Raw genomic sequence first — 22617 nt, 5'->3', positions numbered from 1 at the left:
CCTATTCCATGCAAAATCCCCTCAAAAAACAAGGGGGCACTCCCTCCATCTGGGAAAAAAAAGGAACAACCTGCAGAGGCGACAAGCCTTCTTTACTGTGAATCTATGGAATAGTTACCGCAGGAGCTGGTCACAGCAGGGACAGTGGATGGATTTAAAAAAGGCTTAGATAATTTCCTAGAACAAAAAAATATGAGCTCCTATGTGTAGAAATTTTACCTTCCTTTTTCCCATCCCTTGGTTGAACTTGATGGACGTGTCTTTTTTCAACCGTACGAACTATGTAACTATGTACCAAGCAAATCCACGCTCCAAAAGCCAACAGGTGCTCCCTCCCCTCTGAACCCTACAGCATGACCAAACAGCAGTTTACTTTCACTTATATGGCATCGCTATACTCGGGAGAACCATTTAACAATTTTTGGGGTGTGTGTCTCCAGTGGCACAAGCTGGGCACAACATATTTGCCACTAAAATGGCATATCTAGGGTAAAAATTGTAATTTTTACTTTTCCATAAATAATTGCGCTGCGGATGGGGCAAAGACCTGTGGGGTGAAGATGCTCACTACACCTCTTCTCTTAATAAATACCTTGAGAGATGCAGTTTCCCAAATGGTGTCGCTTCTCAGGGGTTTCTTTTATTATTTCACATCAGAGTCTCTGCAATTGTGAACGAATACTGTGTAAATCGCCATACTAGGCCTCAATTTTACATGGTACTCTTTCACTCCTGGGCCCTGTCAAATGTCCAGGCAAAAGATTAGGGCCACATGTAGCCGGGAAACACCGCATAATAATTAGGGAGCGGTCTTGTTATGGTGGCACAAGCTGGGCACCACATATTGGCATATCTATGGAAAAAATCCCATTTTCACTCTGCAACATCGAGTGCACACTAATTTCTACAAAACACCTGCGTGGTTAACATGCTTACTACACCCCTAGGTGAATACTTTGAGGGATATAGTTTCCAAAATGGGGTCACTTCTGGGGGGGGTTTCCATCGCTTTGGTCCCACAGGGTCTTTGCAAATGCGACATAGCGACCAGAAACCAATCCAGTAAAATCTGCACTCCAAAAGCCAAATGGCGCTTCTTCCCTTCTGAGCCCTACTGTGTGTCCAAAAAGCAGTTTATAATCACATATTGGGTATTGCCGAACTCAGGAGAAATTGCTTTACAAATGCTAAACCTACATTATCTACCCAATTAGCTAAACCTACATTATCTTTGACAAAATGTAGATTTAAATTTTTTCGGCCTACTTCCAATAATTTCTGCAATGAACCTGTCAAAATGCTCACTATACTCCTAGATAATTTCCTTGAGGTGTGCATTGTCCCAAATGGGATCACTTTTGGGGGGATTTCCACGGTTTTGGCACCACAAGAGCCCTTCAAACCAGACATGGTGCCTAAAATATATTCTAATAAAAAGAAGGCCCAAAAATCCTCTAGGTGCTTCTTTGCTTCGGAGGCCGGTGCTTCAGTTTATTACCACACTAGGGCCACATGTGGGATATTTCCTAAATCTGCAGAACCTGGGCAATAAATATTGAGTTGCGTTTCTCTGGTAAAACTTTGTGTTACAAAAACAAAATGGCTTAAAAATGAATTTCTACAAAAAGAAATGAAATTTGTAAAATTTCACCTCCACATTGCTTTAATTCCTGTGAAACATCTAAAGGGTTAAGAAACTTTCTAAATGCTGTTTTGAATACATTGAGGGGTGAGGTTTTTAAAATGGGGTCACTTATTGGGATTTCTAACATATAAGGCCCCCAAAGCCACTTCACAACTGTACTGCCCCCTGTAAAAAAAGCCTTTTGAGATTTTCTTGAAAATGTGAGACATTGCTGCTTAAGTTCTAAGCCTTGTAACGTCCTAGAAAAATAAAAAGGATGTTAAAAAAAACATGATGAAAACAAAGTAGACATGTGGGGGATGTTAATTAGCAATAATTTTGTGTGGTATAACTGCCTGTCTTACAAGCAGATACATTTAAATTTAGAAAAATCAAAATTTTTCACTAAATTTTGGTGTTTTTCACAATTAAATACTGAATGTATCGAGCAAATTGAGCTAGTAACAAAGTCCAATATGTCATGAGAAAACAATCTCAGAATCCCTTGGATAGGTACAAGCATTCCGACGTTATTACCACATAAAGTGAAACGTCAGATTTGAAAAATGAGGCTCTCTCAGGAAGGTCAAAAGTGGCTAAAGAGGGAAGGGGTTAATGTTTTACTACTTTAAAAAAAATAAAAAATATTTTTATTCTGCAAAACAGTTTGATTTTGTGTCGGCACCTTAAAAAGGCTCGTTTTTCACAGCAATTCCAGATATTTTTATCTTCTTTCACAGCACCGTGTGGAATAAATAAGCAATTCATTTCATAGTACGGGTGGTAACAGATTTGTCTATACAAATTAAGTTGATTTTTTAAATACATTTTTACACTAATAATGCATTTTGAAAGAAAAGGTTTTTGTTTTTTTTACTTTGGATTCGTTAACATATAAAATAACTTTTTCTTAAATTTTTGTTAGTCCCAATGGGGGACTAAGATATTCAGGCCCCATGCACACGAACATAAAAACGCCCGTAATTACGGCACGTTTTTACGGGCCCATGGACTTCTATTGGCCACAGGTACCTCCCCGTATGCTTACGGGAAGGTGCCCGTGCCGTTGAAATACATAGAACATCTCCTATTTAAGGCCGTAATTACGGCACGGGCTTGCCCATAGAAGTCTATGGGGCTCCCGTAATTACGGGTGACTACGTGTGTGCACCCGTAATTACGGGATCGTTGCTAGGCGACGTCAGTGAATAATCACTGTCCAGGGTTCTGAAAGAGTTAAACAATCGGCAGTAACTCTTTCAGCACCCGGGACAGAAACTACCGATCACAATATAGATCAACCTGGAAAAAAAAAAAAAGACGTTCATACTTACCCAGAACTCCCTGCTTCTTCCTCCAGTCCGGCCTCCTGGGATGACGTTTCAGCCCATGTGACCGCTGCAGCGAATCACAGGCTGCAGCGGTCTCATGGACTGTCGCGTCATCCAGGGAGGTCAGGCTGGATGTCGAAAGAGGGACGCGTCACCAAGACAACGGCCGGGTAAATATGAATTTATTTTACTTTTACTGCGGAAAGGGCTGTCCCTTCTCTTTATCCTGCACTGATATAGAAGGGCTGCCGATTAGTGCAGTGCAATTTTGCAGTGAAAACGTGCCCAGTAAATACGGGTGGAATACTGGTGACACCGGACCCATATTTACGGGCACGGGTCCGTAAATACTGGTGTAATACGGGTCGAATACGTGTGACCAAGCACCCGTATTTACGGGAGGACAAAAATATGTTCATGTGCATGAGGCCTCAACCTGTATTTCAGTGCACGATGCAGTGTTCTCCGGCAGGGCCTAACAGGCGTACAGGCAGACCTTAGGGGCCTTCTTTAGGCCCTCGGCTACTATGGCACTGCATAGGCAACTAAGTGGGGTTAAGTGGCCGGTACTAGAGTCATCTTTAGATCGGTCAGCTCCCCTGCTGTAAAGCGGAGCTGTCAAAGCTGTGTGTTGTAGAATAGGGGAGATGTTAGTTCTCCTGTGTGGTGAAGCATATAGGATCTGTCAGCTCTCCTGTGTGGTGTAGTATAGAGGATCTGTCAGCTCTCCTGTGTGGTGTAGTATAGAGGATATGTCAGCTCTCCTGTGTGGTGCAGTATAGAGAACCCAGCAGCTCTCCTGTGTGGTATAGTATAGAGGATCTGTCAGCTCTCCTGTGTGGTGTAATATAGAGGATCTGTCAGCTCTCCTGTGTGGGGTAGTATAGAGGATCTGTCAGCTCTCCTGTGTGGTGTAGTATAGAGGATCTGTCAGCTCTCCTGTGTGGTGCAGTATAGAGAACCCAGCAGCTCTCCTGTGTGGTATAGTATAGAGGATCTGTCAGCTCCCCTGTGTGGTGTAGTATAGAGGAGCTGTCAGCTCCCCGGTGTGGTGTAATATAGAGGATCTGTCAGCTCTCCTGTATGTTGTAGTATAGAGGATCTGTCAGTTCTCCTGTGTGGTGTAGTATAGAGGATCTGTCAGCTCCCCTGTGTGGTGTAGTATAGAGGATCTGTCAGCTCTCCTGTGTGGGGTAGTATAGAGGAACTGTCAGCTCCCCTGTGTGGTGTAGTATAGAGGATCTGTCAGCTCTCCTGTGTGGTGTAGTATAGAGGAGCTGTCAGTTCTCCTGTGTGGTGTCGTATAGAGGATCTGTCAGTTTTCTTGTGTAGTGTAGTATAGGGGAGCTGCCAGCTCTTCTGTGTGGTATAGTATTGAGGAGCTGCCAGTTCTCCTGTGTGGTGTAGTATGGAGGATCTGTCAGCTCCCCTGTGTGGTGTAGTATAGAGGATCTGTCAGCTCTCCTGTGTGGTGTAGTATAGAGGATCTGTCAGCTCTCCTGTGTGGTGTAGTATAGAGGATCTGTCAGCTCTCCTGTGTGGTGTAGTATAGAGGATCTGTCAGCTCTCCTGTGTGGTGTAGTATAGAGGAGCTGTCAGCTCTCCTGTGTGGTGTAGTATAGAGGACCTGTCAGCTCTCCTGTGTGGTGTAGTATAGAGGATCTGTCTGCTCTCCTGTGTGGTGTAGTATAGAGGAGCTGTCAGCTCTCCTGTATGCTGTAGTATAGAGGATCTGTCAGTTCTCCTGTGTGGTGTAGTATAGAGGATCTGTCAGTTCTCCTGTGTGGTGTCGTATAGAGGATCTGTCAGTTTTCTTGTGTGGTGTAGTATAGGGGAGCTGCCAGCTCTCCTGTGTGGTATAGTATTGAGGAGCTGCCAGTTCTCCTGTGTGGTGTAGTATAGAGATGTCCGCTCTCCTGTGTGGTGTAGTATAGAGGATCTGTCATATCTCCTGTGTGGTGTAGTATAGAGGAGCTGTCAGCTCTCCTGTGTGGTGTAGTATAAAGGATCTGTCAGCTCTCCTGTGTGGTGTATAAAGAGGACCCAGAAATGGATCAGAAGAAGAGAAACGCATGAAGCTTGTATTTATAATACGTGTCCTCCCCTTATTGGATCTACACGTACTTCAAAATTGCACCAAACTCTGCCGTCTGAACAAGGCCTTACTAGAACACCTCTGCTTCTAAAAAGGGACTCCAATAACATAAATGTATTAGGGAATCGTTATTTTTGCATAAACCTACAACGTAAATGATCTGTAATTATAAGTAATTTTGTTTTCTTCTGTCCTGTCAAGTTTTTAGATTTTCCGTTCAGCTGTTTCTTAGTTATATTAATTCCTGTAAAAGTGTGAAACCCTCTTTGCTCACTATTACAGTTGCCATATGGGGTTGTCACCCAGCTTTCCAACACTTCTGAATGGCAAATCAAGTGACATATCGAATGTTTACATATCGCTGTAGATCTGCTGTTGAGGACTCTAAAAAAAAAAATCCTAACTTTCCCAGAAACAGATTTTGCTAAGAAAACGTACTAGTGCTTTGAAAAGGTTGACAGACAATTATATTTACATGTAATTTTAAAGGGAAATTCCAGACAGTTTGGTTAAAAGATATGAACACTTTTGCAAATTTTTTTTTTTTTTGGGGAATCTAAATAAAAAAATAAAAATGCAACTTTTGATATAGTCTTGATTAGAAATGCATAAATAAATCTTACCGTTTTGTGTCTACAGCTCCTGTGCAGAGCTATGGGTGTCCTGTATAGTCTGATTCTGAAGTTATGTGTCACTTTTTTCCCCATCTGCCTCCTCTTCTACGTTCTGTAGATTAGGCAGAAGAGGGGGCAGAAAGAGTGAAGTAACATGACTGCATGATCAGTCTACACAAGGCTTGTTTGTAGTCTGTTACCATGGAGACACACAGACCTGCATACGAGCTGTATACACAAAACGGAAACAGTTCTGTTTTATTTTAAATGCATTAATAATAGCATTAAATAAATAAAAAAATGGTTGCAAAAGAAAACATACACTTTAAAAATAGACCAGTATGAGAACTGCATAGTTCCACTCTATGACTGAGTATTTCTGGTTGTCCCACCCCCACCCCTTCTTTTCTCCTCTTCTCCCTCTCTTCTCATTCTGTTCCTGTTACCTTCTGTAAGAGCAGTCTAACTTAGAACTACATATAGAAGACATGTTGCCAGTATACCCACAATCCGTTACATATGATGGGTATCAGATGATATCTTTGCTAATATTTATTCTGTAATTATATGTCAATATCTTTTGCTATGACCGGTTTTTTTTTTTACAATGGATATTCTATCTACATTGCTACGTGGTATATGTGAAACATTCCTAAGTAATATAACCACCAACGTGTACTATATAGCGCATGCCAATTGCCTTAATTTTTTTTAATTTACACAAAATTGACCTTCTCTCTACACTGTAAAGTATTTCTTCTTATATGCGGTCAAATTAATAAAATACGTTCAAATTATAAAAATTGTATAAAAGAACAGGATATTCTTTACAATTGAAGAGTCTTGACGTCACTTACGTTTCAAGGCCATAGGAGATGGCGCAGTAACAAAGATGTGCAGTAACTTTTCAAGTCACGCTCTCAAGGTCAATTTAAAATGTTAACTTAACCCCCCTTCACTTCCCTTTAATTTGCAACCTTCACATTTTACGATTTACCGTTTGAGACTCCACGTTTGTTCCATTTGGCCATTGTTCTGCTCTCCTCCGTGCTGCACTTTTCCTCTCGCTCATTATCGGTTTGCTTTGATTTTATTATTTTTTTCTCCCCCTTTTATCTTATGTTTCAATAGTCTTTCGAACAATCTTTTTCGGTTCAATTTCTACAGATACTTCTCCTTTTAAGTCCTATTCAAGGCACAGTGAGAAAAGGAACTGGATTATGTCTCAGGTTAATAAGTTCTGAGAGAAAATGCAGTCTGGAAATTGACAGGAGGAATTGAAGGATAATACGTTGTAATATGCGCCACAAAACTTGACAAAGATGAAAAATGACAAATCCATCAGTTCTACCTACGCATTATAATGTATGTTCCTCCTGCTATATATAAAGCAGTGTAGATGAAAAAGACGATAACTCAACGAGTAAAAATAATTTCTATTTATCTGACTAAAAACACATTAAACAGACCGGTTCTCATGAACTTGCATTTTCTGCTTGATAATAAATAAAATAAAGGTAAACATGCCCTTTAGCAAGAGACTGGTTGGTGTGTCTACATTAAATGCATACAGATTTGTTAATGTTTACTTTAAATAATCATTTGGTACTTAAAGGGTTTCTCCACTTGAAGGATATGTCCATTTTTTGCCACAATTTTTCTAAGAATCTAATGCTTCTAAAAATAAATAATGTTGCATATAGTCTTGCTTAAAAATCTCCTACCGATTTGTGTCTAAAGCCCTTATCTAGGGGAGGCACATGTGCGAAGCTCAAGAGACAGGAAGCATCTGATGTGAGCTCCGCTCCGGCAGCACAGATAAAGCCGTCTCCGCTCCGTTTTCAACAGCTCCACAGCGGCTAAATTGTCCGGTAAGGCTCACTATGACCCGGACGAACAGATCCAAGCCCAGAGAACCGGCGACTCCAGCCCCTTCCCAAACAATACCGGAGATCTTCCGCACCACGAGGCAATCCATCATGGCCGACCAGGCCGCAGCTCATACCAGTGAGAGCCCTTCTCCGGTGGAATCATCTCCACCCCCTCGCCTCAAGCTGCAACGACCCACACGGACACGGATAAATGTATTCAGAAATATTGCAAAACTATTCCGAACTGAACTCACAAGTGGTGGCAGAATTTTCCCGCGAAATCCATGAAGTGGGACAGAGAGTCTCTGCCATGGAGACTAGAGCAGATGACATGGCAGACGCTTTGGACTCAGCCCACAGGAATATAGACTCCCATGATGCTCAATTGGAGACACTAGAACTTAAATTGGAGCATCTAGAGAATAGATCTCAAAGGGGGAACTTACGGGTCAGGGAGACCATTGTGGACTTGGAATCAACTCTTCCTACACTTTTCCTCACTCTTGTGAATCATGCGGACACCACACTTTTTCAACTGGACAGGATCCACAGCTCCGACCGAGGAATCAAGATCTGCCGTGAGATGTGATACTGGAGTTTCACTATCCAGAGGCCAGAGATAAAATCCTTATGGCCTTTACCGGAAATGCCACCCACTATTTACCTACATGCAGGTCCAGCACCCTCTACACTGCAACGTAGAAGGGACATGCGAGAAGTCACGCAAGCTCTACAAAAGGCACTAGTCCGATACCGGTGGGGCTTCCACTTTTCGCTCCACTTTCAAGTGAACAACAGAACCTATGCTGTTAAAATCACTTGCCGAGGGACGAGATGCCCTACATCGTGTGGGTATTCCGGTGGAGTCAACTTTGGCTCTACCACATAGACATCCAAGACCGGCTAGAATCTGAACTCCTGGACCCAGAACCTCTACTGTACCTACCATACAGCCTGACCCCTCTACAACCTGAAGACGCATCTTGACTGGTCCTCACTTCTATCATGGCACTTAGATGAGTATTTTGCCCTTTACAGGACTCTTATATTTCTTCAATATGTTACGCCTTACTTAGCCTACCTCTACAATATTTTGTTCTTCAGGACTAGAAGTCTCTATGTTCATACCAGGCTTGTTGTTGCCAGCCATCATGCTACCCTCAGTTTTGAGACTCATTGTGGCAGAAGTGTGCACCCCTAGGGGCACGATCTGCTTACTGAATTCTCAAAAGATTTTTTGGACACATGTTACTTGTTTGCCAAGTTTCCTCCTTCACAGTTGAGCCTTTATACGAAATTTTCAAGTCGCTTATACACAATCTACTATATACCCAGTAGCTTTCAAGTCTGTATACATACCTTGGAAGATACCACTCCTATCCTTATAGCTTACCATTTCTCCATTATGTGTAGAGTACGAAAATCATAATGTTCGGGGATTTAACTTCCCGCAAAAGAGGAGGAAAGCATTCCTTTCACATCTTAAGCAGAAACCCGATGTTATTTGTTTACAGGAATCCCACTTCCCACCCCAAATTTTTTCATCCTAGGTATAAAACTTTTTATTCCTCCACCTTCCCGTCTAAGTCTCGGGGAGTGGTCACTTTAGTTAGGAATACCTTCCCTTTCCAAGTGACAGAAACGAGACTTGATCCCCAAGGCAGATTTGTGATCCTGCTTGGCTTGCTGTATGATACTGTAATATGTATTGTGAATTCATATGCTCCAAATGATGACCCAATTCTGTTTTCTGAATGTTTACATAATGTCTTACTCACACTACAGCACCAACATTTAATATGGAGTGGGGATCGATCCTTGATTGCCCCCTACAGACGCCCACATCGTCAATCTGCTTTGCTCACTAAAGTTATGGGCTCTCTATCTATTGCTGATACTTGGAGGAAACCTAATGGATCTAGGAGGGGTTATACGTATTTCTCCCCAGCCCATCGCTTATATACCCGCATAAATATGATGTTTGCTTCTACTAACTCCCTTCCCTTCTTGGCATACTCTAGACTTGTACTATCTGCCTGGTCTGACCATGATATAGTCCTTGCTGAATTTGATTTCTCCAAAAGGGGTACCATACCCTTCTCATGGCAACTTAATGAATCCCTATTATCCAACCCTACTATTCAGTCACAGATTCAGACTGAGCTCTCTCAACACTTTGTAGATAATGTCACTCCGGATGTTAATTCTCATACTGTACGGCTTGCTCATAAAGCATTTATAAGGGGTAAGATAATAGCATTAGCTTCAAAGTGTAAAAAAGAACGCTCCCAGGCTCAGACTGCCCTTGAAGCCAAGCTTGCCCGTTTAGTAACCAACCAATGGTGTCCCTCCTTTTATCTTAGTCGTGCTATTAAAGATACCAAACTTCAGATTGATAGGTTATTAAACCACAGGGCAGAAAAGGCTCTTCACTGAACACAATCAAAATACTACAAAATGGGCTAATAAACCAGATAAACTTATGGCCAGCAACTAAAGGCTCGACAAAGAATCCATCAGGTGTTTCGTATTCAGTCACGTCCAGGACAGACCACTTCTAATCCAGATCGTATCCACGCTGCCTTTGCCACTTTTTACCACTCTCTCTATGCCAATCCGTCTCCCCCTCTGAGACTGCGGTGGGGGATTTTCTGGCTGCCATCAATATCCCTCAACTGTCCCAAACCAATATTAATGCACTAAACACTGAGATTTCTATTGAGGAAATCGATGTCACGATTAAAGAGTTGAAATTAGGAAAAGCCCCGGGACCAGATGGGTTCACAGCTCTATACTATAAAAATTTTTTCGAACAGCTAGCTCCCCATATTTTGAATTATTGTACCAATTTAATGAGGGGCCACCCATGCCTACCGAATTCCTCTCCGCGATGATAACAGTTATTCCCAAACCTAAAAAGGATCCCTTGCTGCCAGGTGACTATAGGCCAATCTCCCTACTCAACATAGACACCAAAATATTCACTTCGATTTTGGCCCGGCGGTTAAACAGGTTCCCATCTCAACTAGTTCATAGAGACCATGTGGGTTTTATCCCGGAACGAAAAGCCCCTGATAATGTGAGGTAAATCACTCAGCTAATACCTCTAGGTCCCAAATGGTCCTTCTCGCTTTAGATATCGAAAAGGCATTTGATAGCCTTCCATGGGAATACCTCTTTAAAGTTTTGGAAAAAGTAGGTATCAAGGGTCTTTTTCTTCAAGCTGTAAAGGCACACCTCAAGTTACCGGCCACCAAATTTCACCCTATACATATTCAGAGAGGCACTAGACGGGGCTGCCCCCTCTCACCCGCATTGTTTGCACTGGCTATGGAACCCTTAGCCGATATGATTAGATGTAACCCAGATATATCCGGTCTACATGTTGGGGACCAGTAGCATAAACTAAGTCTCTTTGACTTAATACTCTCTTACCAAACTGCTGTTGGTGGCCCTTGACTCCTTCTCCGTGGTCTCAGGTCTTCGTATAAATCAATCCAAGTCAGAGACCCTTTTTTGTAACGTCCCACTTTATTTACGAAAACTTTGAACTAAATTTCAGTTTTCACACTCAAAAATATTGCCTCCCCTACCTAGGTATATCCCTAACTCCCACCCTTGATACCCTATATAAATGTAACTATCCTCCGTTGTTTAAGGCCATTAGGGCTGACCTAACTAAGTGGGCCAAACTAACAATTTCTTGGGTGGGTAGAATTAACATGATTAAAATGGTTACCCTCCCCAGACTGCTTTACTTATTTAGAACCCTTCCCATCCCCATTCAGAAGGGAGATGTACAGGTTCCTGCAAAAGGACCTTTTTAAATTCATATGGAACAATAAACGCCCCAGAATATCGACACGTATAATGTCTTTCCATAAGAAATCCTCAGTCTCTCAGTCCCCAATCTGCTCAAATATTATAAAAGGCAGCTAGAGTGGCCCAACTATTGTTAACACATCTTCCCCCGGGTAAGGTGCCACTCTGGGTCTCCTTGGAAATGGCCCAATTTTCAACATATTCTTGGGGAGCACTGATGTGGATGGTTTCACCCCTGCAGACTGCCCTGAAGAATCTTTCTCTCCTCTCATACTGTTCTTTACTCCCCCTGTACAATGGAGACCGTGCTGTGACACGATAAGTAAGGGTAGCTGGCAGGTATCACTGGTAGAGACTACGAAATTGTTGCATAGGGCATATGTCCCAGCGCACTTCCACGTCATCTATCCTACGGTCTCTGTATTTGCTGTACCTCTGAGGGTACTATGTACCACACATGGTGGTCCTGCCCCCGAGTATCAACCTTCTGGACAGAAGGCTGTACTTTAATCTCCGACATATGTCAGTTTTTACAGTTCCGAAACAACTACCCACATGCTTATTGGGGGCTATCCCTCCCCGGATGCCTAACTCCAAATTTAAGCTTGCCCAGATTATATTCTTGGCAGCTCGCATTTACGTAGCTTCACAGTGCCGTACTGTAGATTTTGAATTCTCTGCGGTTATTAACAGAATTAATCGTATAGATATATACTACCTTTTAAACCCGGCATTACTCGGGAGGTTGACTTACGGTATAGATAGAGTAAAAGGGTCCGCAAAAGGTAGGACATGTCTATAGGACTTTATATGGAAGCACAACCCGCATAATAATTAGAGAGTATTAAAAGTTAACTTACCTGCTTCTTCCCCCAGTCCGGCCTCCCGGGATGATGTTTCATCCCATGTGACCGCTGCAGCCAATCACAGGCTGCAGCGGTCACATGGACTGCCGCGTCATTCAGGGAGGTCGGACTGGATGTCAAGAGGGACGCGTCACCAAGACAACGGTACGTATGAACTTCTTTGACTTACTCATTGCTTCTCCATGCATTTTAGTCCCTCAATTATACGAGACAGGACAACTGTCATGCCTCTGTGTAAACTCGCTGTGGCCAACATCGCAGTGTTGCTGTGTTAGGCAATTCAGCGAGGAATGATGTACGTTGCAGCCAATTATGGGCTGCCACGTCATCAATAGGGGGCGGAGCCTATTCCCTGATTTTAAACCAATGGAAAAATCGGGCTTCAAACAAACTTTCAAAAATATATATAAGATGAGAAGTTAGAGGCTAGAAGAGCAGACTCATTTCAACTCTATTTTACGGTGTGGGACCCATGGGTTTCCTCCTCTCATGCACCTGACTTTCAATATACCATTACATTGTAAACATTTTGTTTCCTTATATCTCTATGAAAGTGACTAGTGATATTTAAAGGGACTAAAATTTGATGTTAATAACATGGCTCTGGTTTTATGTCATATTTTCTGGTCTATTTTTTATTCCTATGTCCCTCCCCATCCCCTTTATCAATACCCTCATATTGTAACAACTCCACCTCATTCCATCCCCCTGCGTGAGGACTGTTACTTTTTCTTTTGTTATGTTTGTATGCTTATTCTTTAAGTTTTTATACCAATAAATAACTTTTGAAACTAAAGCCCTTATCTATGTTTCACCATGGTAACTAACGTCCGTGGATCGCTGACGACGAACTCCTTCCATCCAGTCGATGCCCTTCTCTCCAGAGATGTCTGCACATACGGCCGTCCTGTTCCACAGTCACCACCAGGGTGCGCTCGCGAGCTCAGTCCAGACTCAAGAAGCCAAAGCGCACGCATGTGGGAGATTTATCCGATTGCTCCCAAAGCACCCTGGGCTATAAGAAGGTCTCAGCCCCTTCCTCCCACACCTGAGCGTTGTTGTTGTATCCGAAGTTTGTATTGCAAATGGTCCCCTAATGTTTCCTGCTCCCAGTGTTCCCTGTAACCTGTATCCTGATCTAGTGCCGTATACCACGCCTGTCCTGCTACTCCACGCCTGACATCTACCTGTTGCCTTGTCCCAGCCAAACCTGCCTTGCTACTGTCCGAGCTGCCACAGGTACCCTATATGAACTATAGACTCTGACCTGCACCCTGTTGGCCAGCTGCCATACCGCTAAGGCGGTACGGCCCTGTGGGTCCACGAACCCTACGTGACAGTAACAGACTGCCAACAAACCTTGTGAAGCCATTCCCCATCTTAGCCTACTTTATTAATTCGATTTTTGGTGAAAATTTAAAGGGGGGAAAACAATTCTCCAGGTAAAAATAAAACGGTTTCCAATTCTAAATGATCATTAAACACCACCAGAATATTTTGGTCATGCCTTAGAAACACGCACATGAGGAAGGGAGCACCATACTCCTTTAATGAATGGCCAAGTCACCTACCAATAACCACATATTAAAGCAATTCAGCACCCAGGTGATCTTATAGACCTTACATTAGGATATGCACACAGTATGACCCTTTTTAAATACTTTCTGTATGTCACTGTTTATTACGAACGGTTATTTAAGCACTGTATGGCCCCTCTATTTATACTCTGGTTGGTCTGTTTTTTTGCATATGGTTCTTTTAATTTACGCACTGTATGCCACTATCATATAGGCAATATATGGCACTAGAATGTATGCTCTGTTGTTTAGCCCAGTCATTCCGAATGTGTAGACCCATTATTTGCGCACAGTATGGCACTATTTTTACGCAATGTATCTCACTAGAATTTACACACTGTAGGTACTAAAATGTAGGCATTTATAAACTGTATGGCACTATTTATGGACTGTTTGGCGCCATGTGTGCAGATATTATTTACACATTATATGGCCCTATTATTTATGCACTGTATGGCATTGGTTTATTCCACTCATGCCACCCTCTCCCTGCCACACCAATGTACGGATTACTATATACAACAGGATAAACTATATTTAGTATATGCTAAACAGCATTATCAAGTAGCACTCGTGGCCACAGCAGAAAATGTGCCACCTACTGTTCACTCATGGTATTTTCACAAAAAAAACAAAATTAAAAAAATGTTTTGTGACAACTTCACACACTATATAGAGTAGACGCAGTCAATGACAGGGAGTTTTCTAAGGGAGGTGCGACATCCACTGCATGTGGCTTTATCTACTTTGCACTAGTAGACTCCCTATTCCACAACCACATTTCTTCACTATGTTCTGCACACATCTACCCGTGCTGTATGTAATTCATAGTCTAGGTTTGCAGTGTATATGAATCAGCTTACCGTAGGCTAGATTCTTCCCACGTATCTCACGTACTTTGGAAAGAAGCCATGTTTTGCATTGTCGTATTGTTCACAGCTGTGTACTGTGGTTACGGATCCCATATGTCCATGTTTTCCACGCACTGGTTTGCTATGTGCATTTGTAGATCTTTCGAAATAATTTATATTTATTCTTAATTCACTTAAGACACTTCCTGTCCAACATGATTATTTTATTCATTAGAACTATGACCACAGTGACCATACATGCTATTTAATTGGCTTTTACACATCTAAATATCTATTCCATGGGATCTCCATAGATTACAAAAACTGGATTACTTACTAAAGATAGTCTGAGGTTATACTAAAAAAGAAATATCCTATATTGCAATTATCCTGACTTTCCTTGTTCATGAACATAATGCCAGAATGAAAGTGAAGACTGACACCTCAGTAGGAGAGATGAAATCTCCATAATAATACAGACTTATATGCCATTCTGGGTCTTCGATAAAGCTGCGACCGTGTACCAAGATTTGCTTCAAGCTTTTCAGTGTCGGTTCGAGATCACAGACGTCAGCATTTAACTGAATCCACCCTTTAAGAGGGAAAATCCTTTTTTGACCTCTTAATTTGTCATGGAAAAAATATGGGCATGTACGGCCGACTAAGAACGGGGAAGGAATTCGTTTGGGTCTAACATGTTATGAAAGTCTCAAATAATGTCAAACAAGGGAGGTCTGCTCTGGACAATCCTCTTTTGTTCGAAGGATCTCCTGATAAGTTGATCACAGGTTGTCTTGTTGTCTTGCTACTGTGATCCCAAGCGATCAGCTGTAATCAGTGGAGGAGCCTGGCAACAAGTGTTCAGTTTCCCTGCAGTGCCACCACAGGAGAAAAGAAGCATTACATAATTCTCAATTAAATTAATGGGCTGTCCATATAAAGCACAGACATGTTTGGTCCCCCGAAGTAATAGATGCTCTTTGTAGCTGCTAAGGATAATAGATGAGGGTTATAAGAGTCCGTAATAGGGAATTTTAGCAGATATATAATCATCTTCAAGCACGTCAAGTGCCTTATTATCTAAGCTGTATATATTCATGAACATCACCTTTAATTACCAGTCACTGTTCAGAAAGCTATTACGGGGGGAAAAAAAAAATCACAGTTTTCTTCAATTCCGTGAACTACATTGACCCGGCTTTGTATACCTGCCCAGATTTCATTACAAGCTGCAGTTTTAATTGCAGTGCCAGACAAATCTATTATTGAACGCGCCTTATTAATACGACACCAATATGCTCCTCACCTCACACTGAACACAATTCATTTTTTCCCTTTTGCTATCCCAGATACTGTATTGCTAGGACGAAAGTAAAATAATGGAAAAAATGGAGTCAAATTTTTAGCAGCTGGGGAGCCGTGAATGTACACATAGTGTGTGATGTGTAGAGCTGGCCTTAGACATCAGATTTCTGTCCGGTAACTCCGCCAAACTTGACAGAATCAGACAATCTAATGTCTATGAGCCCGGCAGACAAACAAATGGGATGGAATTAAACTGGTCTGATCTTTAGTTTACCCATCTGATAAGCGACGCCAGAGGTGGTAACGGAGACGTAGCATACAAAAAAATGGCAGCTCTGGTAATAGGTCAGTCATAGCGACAGGTTCTCTTTAAAGGGGTTGCACAGGATTTGAAAAACATGGTTGATTTCTTCTAAAAACAGTGCCACATCTGTCCACTGGTTATGTGTGGTATTGCAGCTCAGATCCATTCACTCAAACCCACGGACAGGTGTGGTGTTGGTTTTGGAAGAATTTAGCCGTGTTTTTCTAATCCTGTACAAACCCTTTAAGGACTGCGCTTTCGTTTTTTTCTTAGTCAATATAATTGTTTGAGGCCTTATTTTTTTGCTGGACACATTGAACTTGCTAAATGGTCTTTTCTCAGGTACATTAGTGTTTGGCACACATTGCGTATTAAGTGAGAAATCCATCTACATGTTGCGGAATTCTACTGCATGTAAATTGACCTTCGGTGCGTATTTTAAAATCTGCAGCATGTCAATTTATCTTGCGTTTCCACCTGCAAAATTGTATCCGACTTGTTATAAAAAGACGTACCAAAATACGCAGCATAAAAACACACCTATTTCCGCATCAAAGTGTAAAATCCTCACCTAAAAATGCATCAAACAACGCTTATTTTACCTGCGTTTACCTGCGGTTCTGATGCAGATTTTCCGCATAAAATTACGCAATGTGTGCATATAGCCTTTTAATTCATATTTTGAAAAAAATTCCAGCATTTTATTTTCTATTCACGCTTTATTTTCTATTTTAGACTATAAAGTACTGGCATGTATTTGTATGTAAGTCTATGTAGGACATCAGTTCGAGGACCGCCCACTGTATATAAACGTCTGCCAGGGACCCTGGAGAGAAAACACTAGTGGTTGTCATCGCTTTTGTCTTCCCTTTACTCATGTACACCGCGCTCAATGAGAGCGGTGTATAAAAACAGAGGAATCGGCATGGTCACATGATCGCCGGGATGAGGCTATTGCTAGATCTAATAGAACCCGTACAGCTCTATAACTGACAATAGTCACTACAACAGGGCTGATTCCCCCTGCTGTGCAGCCCTAGTTACATGGGAAATGTATAGTATAAAAAACATTTAATGAAATAATAATAGTACCCCAAAAGGCCATAATAATAAAAAAATTAATTAGATACATAAAATACCCCAACCACAAAAACACTTCTCCCTCCAATCATTGTTGTAAGGTCTTATTCACACGGACGTGTCAGTTTTGCGCGCGCAAAAAAATGCTGCGTTTTGCGCGCGCAAAAGGTCCGTGTGTCATCAGCATAAGGTGCGTGGCTGCGTGATTTTCGTGCAGCCGGCATCATGATGACTCTGTTTTTATGTTTACAAACAGAAAAGAACGTGGTGCTTTTCTGTTTTCATTCGTTTCTTTTACTACTGTAGCGCGCGGCACCCAGAATTGCTTCCGTGTGCCGAGCGCGATTTGCACGCACCCATGGACTTCAATGGGTGCATGCTGCGCGAAACAAGGGCAAATATAGGACATGTCGTGCGTTTCACGCAGCACACATACGCTGCGTGAAATTCACTGAGTCTGAACGGCCCCATTCACTAACATAGGTCCGCGCGACGCGCGTTATTTCCACGCGCGTAGCACGGACGTATTATACATTCGTGTGAGTAAGGCCTAAAGATAGCCTTGACCCAATTATCTTAAAATAGACATGTAATATATAAAAATTTACGGTAGACAATGAGGATAACAAATGAAAATTCTACTTTAGGGTAACACTATATTACTATAAAAAAAATGAAACAATTAGCCTAAAAAAAAAAAGAAGTATAAAATGATGTGTATAAAAATGATAAGAAAAGAAACCTGCCTTGATCTAAAAAAAAATAAAAAAATAAAAAAAATACGTCACTAGCCCAACAAAAACTTAGGTTAACTAGTGTGTGTTAAAAATAGCTAAACGGTGCATGGTCCTAAACTGGTTAATACACAGCCAGTCATTCGGGCATGAAATAAGTAACAGGCGATAAAAAAAATGGACCCTTGACCCTTTTCCCCTATAGAATATGTGGGCATTGATCGTGTGACGGGGCATCCTTATGACACGAACAAAGATGACTCCGATGTTCATCTCAGATGGCATTAAATGGTGTGTATAAGCAGGGGCGTAGCTACAGGGGGTGCAGGGATAGTCCTCTCACCCAGACACTGGGGCATCCAAAGGCCCATCTGCCAAATAAGAAGACACCAATATTATAAATGTCACAGGATAGGTGCGGTACATGTTACGGATTTTGCGTATGTAGCCAAGAGCTTCAATTTACGTCAAATGAAAAGCGAACATGCAAATTACATTTGATCAAATGAAACAAATTCTACAAAATAAATTGATCTGAATTTTCAAAGAGCAAATAAGATATGGAAGCGTTCCCCTTATCGGCTGTAGATTACGCTCAGTTTTCGAATGTAGAATGTCCCCGGAGCTTTACTGTTAAGATTAATGTAGACATCTAGCCCGAGAAGCCCAAGGATGAAAATTCATCCGGCACATTTATTTCAACACCCGTGACTTAAGATTTTCCTGCTTGGCTGGACAGACTTCATAGTGCTCAATAAAAGGTCCCATGTGAAATAATTCACTTTTCCTGCTCATTGTTCTACACTCGCAGGATCCATGAAAGCTCTGTAGATACCTAGAGGTCTTCACACACTGAAGAGCAAGGACAATTAGAGACGTCTGGGTACCTGGCGATAATTAATTACATTTCGGCTGTACATTAAGATACCAGAGCAGCTACAGGATAGCTGGAGATGCAGCAGCGAAGTATGTATCTGTTACTACATAAAAAGGTACCTATATTCATACGGAACTAAGGATATAGAGGCATTTACCTTTATACTTAGGCTGGGTATTCATGGACATAGCAGATCAGAGTTTGTCAAATTTGGCATAATATATGTCCAGGTCCGGTCTTCGAGATATGCAACATGTGCATTACCTGCCACTACTCGGGGCTTCAATGGTCCTGGTCGCCTGGGCACCAGGAACTTATACCCCCGATCCCACACTTGGTGCCCAAACCTATGGATAGTTCATTGATTGGGCAGGGTTATTTGGGAACTGTTTGGTACACCATAATAGAGGGGGGTTGACCATAGAAGGTATGGCAAAGGGCAACCAACCAAATCGAGGCTCACTCTGTTTTTGCTGATGTCATAAGGGTGACGTGCACAACACTTATAAATGTGCCCATCATAATGCTGTGCTACTGGGGAATCCTATATAATACAAATAAACATAAGAACATTAAGTGCTTTCATGGGTCATTAAAGGGGTTTAACAGGGTTAGAAAAACATGGCCGTTTTCCTCTAGATACAGCACCACACCTGTCCATGGGTTGGATCTGGTATTGCAGCTCTCTCTATGTGGAGGAGGAAAGCAGGACACACAGGCTTTGGACTATGAGTTAGTGGGGGAAGCAGGAGACACAGGCTTTCTTTATTAGTGGGCGGGGAAGCAGGACTTGCAGGCTCTCTGTAGGAGTGTTGGGGGGAAGCAGGACTCGCAGGCTGTCTCTAGGAGAGTTGGGGGGGGGGGGGGGAGAAGGACTTGCAGGATCCATCTGAGTTAGGGAGTCTGCAGGTCCTGCACCCCCCCCCCCCCCAAGTGTAGGGGGTAGCAGGACTTGCAAGCTCTCTCTGAGTCCTGGCATTAAACAGCTTATTACAGGAAAATACAGAATAAAATCATAAAAATCTATATTTCACCAAAGCGGAGAGTCTCCCCCTTTATCATATCTGCTTCTTATCCTGTTCTCTTTATATAAATTTGTTGACATATAATTGCAGAGTCTGGGAAAACGGTCATCAGTCGAATAATGGTCTCATGTCTATGGTCAGCTTAAGTATTCACTATAACCACCCTTGGGATGCCATGCCAGGGAGGTATCAACTGGATTTGAGGCCAAGCGGTGGTGGACAAGGGGCTGATGGGGAAAGGGGCACAAAAGAAGTGCTCAGTATCATGGATGTCCTTAATCTAGTAGCCCAACAGCTATTAACCTTTCCCAGTTAAGTCATATCCTAGACACTGGAGATTTCACGTCACCATATAACTGGACACTTTGATGAAGATCCTCTCACCTTTATAATGTATCAGTAGGTCTACTGCCAACTCTTCCTCATCCCTCAGACAACTTCCTGTCTATTGTCTCCTCTTCTCTGTCCAGTTTGTTGAACCTGAAAAGTAATTATATTTTTAATGAAATATACTGAAAATTAATAATTATTGTAACGTAAAAGAAAAGTATATAAAACCCACTTGAAAGAGCAAAGAACTTTCCGGAAGGCTGCCCGAAATAAAATGTTACATTAAAGTCTCCTAAAGTTACGAAGCTTTTTGTAAGAAGAATTTAGTAATTGGTTCTCTGATCGGTCTTCTGCTTCTGGCTGTATGAAATTTCAGATTGTACTTTAGTTCCGTGCTTGAAACATGTGCTAAATTATCAGATTTTCTGGAATAACAGATGCCAGATTAATTGAATTCAATATTAATAATATATTAAATTGTGAAATTGTAAGAAATATTAATACGGGAAAAGAAGTTCTCTTCAATCCTTTTTTGTCTGGGTCCCTGGACAATAAGATGACCACAGGGTACCCAACTGCTGGGACCTGCAGAGTACAGATATAATCTGTGGGGAAACCTGGCAGTAAGTGTTCAATTTCCCTGCAGCGCCACCACAGGGGGAAAGAAGAATTACACAGTGTCTATTTATATCAATGTGTTGTCTGTGTAATGCAGGAAAGGACAGGTCCTCCAGAGCGAGAGACACTCTTGTAACCGCTCTGGCCAAGAAATAAGGACCCCCTCTTAACTCAGCATTACCTAATAGGGTGTATGACCATGGGTTTTCTTAAGTGATCAACCAGGGCATAACCTATTACCAACTAATTGCACAAAAAGGAAAAAACAAATTAGAAAATCCATGCAGTGATAAAAGTGCAAATGACTTAAATTTTTTTTGAATTTTATCACAAAAAATTATTTCTATTAGCGGCATATAAAATGCATATGAATGTATTAGCAGCGCATATGGTATACAGGAGAAGTGCTGAGAATAAAGCAGATGGATAGGTCAGTGAGACACCAGTGAGGAGAAATGTGTTACAGAATATAAGAATACCATTATCTTAAAAACCCTGTTAAGATTATACACATTCGATTAAAAAATTTTTTTTTAAAGGGGAAAACTCCTTTTGGGCAACAATTTACATTACACAGTTAAAGGGAACTTGTCAGCAAGATCATGCTTTCCTAACTGCTGAACTTCGTGATTGGTCACGACTTAAACATCGTTCATTAGGATGGTGGGACCTGTGTTACGTGCCGGCCTCGAAGAGACGTGTTCATAAGGCAGCTTCCCCTCGCCTGGCGATGAATAATGCAGTGTCTAGACCCTCTGAACATCATAGAAGAAAAGGGCACATAAAAAGCAAGTATGTGAACATACAAAATCCTAGGTGGTAGAGACGAGCAGAGCCGCTCCTGGACCGGGTGTACGAAAGAACCCTTAGCATATCGCCACTCCCGTTTGTGGCTTCCTCAGGGGAGGAAGCTGCAAACAGACCCCTGAGAAGCCGTAAGCGACCTTAGTTTTTTTTCCGCAGGCGGTGGCTGTTCCTTGCCGTCTCCTACTGTGACATGTGCTCTACCTGCTGGGTCACCATCCGCTTCTTTTATCTCCCTGCTTCTTCCCAACATCTGGAGGATCAGGATGAAGTAACGTCAATACCAGCAGAATCAACCTGCAAACCACTCGGACGCTGCCCTCTAGGATCACGAGTTATCAGGACTATAGGCCCTCTGTGCCTATGGCAACATTTCCTGCTTTGCTAGATCAGTGTCGTCACATGGACATTGGAGCTTATAGTAACCAGACTCATTTTCTCCCAAGAGGAATAAAATCTGAACCAGACGCCTTTAGGACCAGCGTTCCTATGATAACTGTGCACGAGCACAAGGACAGGAAGTGTTACCATAAGGGTCAATACAGAACATTTTCGTGAGAGAACTGGAATTTCAAGCTCAGAAAATATTTTTTACATTCTTAAAACACACACTTGAGATTTATTATACATTTTCTCATACCTCACAGGACCCCACACATTAAAAAGACAGAAAATGGCTAAAAGCTGAAAGCAGGTCAAAGCCCAATGGGTCAGGGACTCCTGTTCCTTTTGTATAAGTGACCTGGGCTCTTTCCGGGTCCCATGCTCTTCAGAGTCACAAACATAGAAGAGTGCTAGCTTTTTAGAGTGCGGAAAAATGCGTCAGGCTTCCTTTACGTTTTGATGGTACTAGGCAGGTAGGTACTTGTACGTCCAAGAATAAAAAAAA

The 22617-nt window shown here is 42.0% G+C and overlaps 1 protein-coding gene across 2 annotated transcripts in view; it reads right to left on the bottom strand.

The window, feature by feature from the left end:
* Positions 1-22617, bottom strand: part of RAB27B (RAB27B, member RAS oncogene family) — a 203845-nt gene that overhangs the window by 70372 nt on the left and 110856 nt on the right. For both annotated transcript variants that reach the window (XM_075841316.1, XM_075841322.1), the window contains exon 3: positions 20361-20456. The gene's annotated coding sequence lies outside the window, so the exon portion shown is untranslated. The remainder of the gene's footprint in view (positions 1-20360; positions 20457-22617) is intronic.

Source organism: Rhinoderma darwinii, chromosome 1 (assembly GCF_050947455.1).
Source record: "Rhinoderma darwinii isolate aRhiDar2 chromosome 1, aRhiDar2.hap1, whole genome shotgun sequence".
NCBI lineage: Eukaryota > Metazoa > Chordata > Amphibia > Anura > Rhinodermatidae > Rhinoderma > Rhinoderma darwinii.
The sequence above is the reverse complement of the archived record's forward strand: the minus strand, read 5'-3'. Positions and strand labels throughout refer to the sequence as shown.